Source organism: Peromyscus eremicus, chromosome 6 (assembly GCF_949786415.1).
Source record: "Peromyscus eremicus chromosome 6, PerEre_H2_v1, whole genome shotgun sequence".
Taxonomy (NCBI): Eukaryota; Metazoa; Chordata; class Mammalia; order Rodentia; family Cricetidae; genus Peromyscus; species Peromyscus eremicus.
Genome location: NC_081421.1, coordinates 66,487,940 through 66,490,924, shown reverse-complemented (window position 1 = coordinate 66,490,924; position 2,985 = coordinate 66,487,940). Strand labels below are relative to the sequence as shown.

Genomic DNA, 2,985 nt, shown 5'->3' with positions numbered 1-2,985 from the left:
AAAAACAAAAACTAAATATCTAATTCATGTCTGTTATTGTGTCTCACAAGGTGAAGAGCTAACAATTGCTAGTTCTTCATTTTTGGATCGAGTTTAGCCTTCAAACTACCTCCAGGAGAAATGGCAGGAGATGGGACAGCACATAGATGGGACCACACTCAAATCAGCCTTCAGAATTTCTCCTACCTGTGGACCATCAGCAACTTCCATTCTATTGTGGAGGAAAGGCTAGGAAGCCTTAGAATCCCAACTTTTTCAATAGAGGCCAATGACAAATGGTGTTTGACAGTAAACCCGAACGGACTCGATGAAGTAAGTGCAGATTACCTGTCAGTTAATCTAGTTTTGCTCAGCTGTCTAAAGAGTCATGTTTGGGCAAAGTTCCAGTTCTGGATCATAAGCGAGAAAGGAGAGAAAAGGCAAACCAGGAGGAGCCAAACAGCATTTAGGTTTGTGCCAGGCCTTGGTTACGGATTCAAAAAGTACATTCTTCGAGATTTCCTCCTGTCCCATGCACCTTGTCTTCTCCTACATGAGCAGCTTAACCTCCTGTGCATGGTGAGCATGGTCAAAGACTCCTTCAGCATCTCTGACCAGAACAGGAAGCCAGGGATTCAAGTTCCAAAATGCACATTGGCAGATGAGCTAGGAGAGCTGTGGGAGAATTCCCGATTCACACATTGCTGCCTGGTGGTATCTAGCCAGGAATTTCAGGCTCACAGGGCCATCTTAGCAGCTCGCTCTCCAGTTTTCAGAGGCATGTTTCAACATGACATGGGGGAGAGCAGAAAGAATCGCGTTGAGATTCCCGACCTGGAGCCACAAGTCTTCAAGGCAATGATGGACTTCATTTACACTGGAACAGCACCAGGCCTGGACAGCATGGCAGATGCTCTGCTGGCAGCTGCTGACAGGTATGGCCTGGAATGTTTGAAGGTAATGTGTGAGGATGCCCTCTGCAAGGACCTCTCTGTGGAGAATGCTGCCCACACTCTTCCTGGCTGACCTCCACAACTCAGGGCAGCTGAAAACCCAGGCACTGGATTTCATTACAGCTCATGCTTCTGAGGTCTGAGACCTCAGGCTAGAAGGCAATGGTGGGCTCATATCCCCATTTAGTGGCTGAAGCATACCGTTCCCTGGCTTCTGCTTATCTCCCTTTCCTGGAGCCCCCTTTCAAACGCTTGAAGCGATCCTAGGACATGGTCAGCTGTGACCTACAATTGTCTCCCTGAAGCAGCAGCCAGTGTTGTTACCAATAACACCTGGCTAGACTATGGGATTGGTGGAGCATTTCCAGTGAAACTAGGAAAAGTCAGCATGGTGGCTCAGGCTTTAATACAGCTAAAAATGAGGTGATTGTCAGGTTCAGGGAGGGGAAGTGCTGAGCTATGTTGTATACACTACCCTGTTACTGTAATGGTTTCATTTTTCTCTCCAATGAGTGGGGAACTGAAATACATTTCAGTTGCTGGTCCCAAGCACATTACAATAGGGTTTCTTTGGAGCAACTTGTCTGTATTGGACTGAGCAGAAAATATTGTGAAGGACACAGAAAAAAGAAAATAAACGTGAATATTTGGTTACAAGAGAAGGGGAAGAGAATTAAGGCATTTTTTCCAAACTCAGTGTGTGGGACTGGAGAGATAACTCAGTTAGCTAATGCAATTGTTGCTCTTGCATAGGACCCTTGTTCATTCCTCCTCTTGTTCCCATGGGCACATCCATCTCTGTAGGCTGTACCTACCCAAATAAAATATGAAATGAATAAAAAATTTAAAATCAGCTTGTGGATTCCAGTGGTGTTTCTGTTTGAAGAATGCCATTTTAGTCCATCCAGTGCTGCTCAGCTTTGGAAGTGTGTGCAGAAATCACACACACACACACACACACACACACACACACACACAAGTCAACCCCCAGTTTGCTCATGTATCTCTCATCCATTTCTCTGTTGTTGTTGGGTAATCCTTGTGTCTTTCTTAGGGTCCTGTTTACTAGCCTCCCAGGAATTGTGAGCTGCAGTCTGGTTATCCTTTGTTTTACATCTAGTATTCACTTATGAGTGAGTACATACCATGTTGGTCTTTCTGAATCTGGGTTACCTCAATCAGCATGATACTTCCTAATTCCATTGATTTGCCTGCAAACCTCATGATGTCACTGTTTTTCTCTGCTGAGTAGTACTCCAGTGAGTATATGTACCACATTTTATGTATCCATTCTTCAGTTGAAGGGCATTTGGTTGTTTCCAGGTCCTGGCTATTATAAATAATGCTGCTATGAACATAGGTGAGCATGTGTTCTTATGGTATGATTGAGCATTCCTTGGGTATATGTCCAAGAGTGGTATAGCTGGGTTTTGAGGGAGGTTGATTCCCAATTTTCTAAGAAAGCTCCATATTGATTTCCAAAGTGGATGTCCAAGTTTGCATTCCCACCAACAGTGTAGGAGTGTTCCCCTTGCTCCACATTTTCTCCAACATACAATGTCTTCAGTGTTTTTGATCTTAGTCATTCTGAGGGGTGTCAGATTGTATCTCAGTTGTTTTGATTTGCATTTTCCTGATGATTAAAGATGTTGTGCAATTCCTTAAATGTCTTTAAGCCATTTGAGCTTCTTCTGTTGAGAAGTCTCTTTTTGGAGCCTGGGGCCTATGCTGAGCCACTTTGCTCAGCCTTGATGTAGGGATGAGGGGACTGCCCTGCCTTGGCTGAGTCTACCAGGCAGGTGAGACTTTGCCTTGGAGGAGGTGGGAATGGGTGTGGATTGGGGGGTGGGGAGACTGGGGGCTTGCAGAACTAAGGATGAGGGAATGCATGGCTGATATATGAAATTAAGTGAGTTATAAAATTATATACATATATATATATGAAACTAGCAATAACACATAAAAAACATACAAACACTCCCTGCCCACAGAGACAGAAACACCGAGAGCAATACTCAACTTCATATGGAAAAGAACAGATACTAAATTTCAT

General features: G+C 44.2%; 1 pseudogene; it reads left to right on the top strand.

Moving 5' to 3' along the window:
* The first annotated feature begins 555 nt into the window (after positions 1 to 555).
* LOC131913765 (speckle-type POZ protein-like) lies at positions 556 to 1,199 on the top strand (annotated as a pseudogene).
* Positions 1,200 to 2,985: the final 1,786 nt, after the last annotated feature.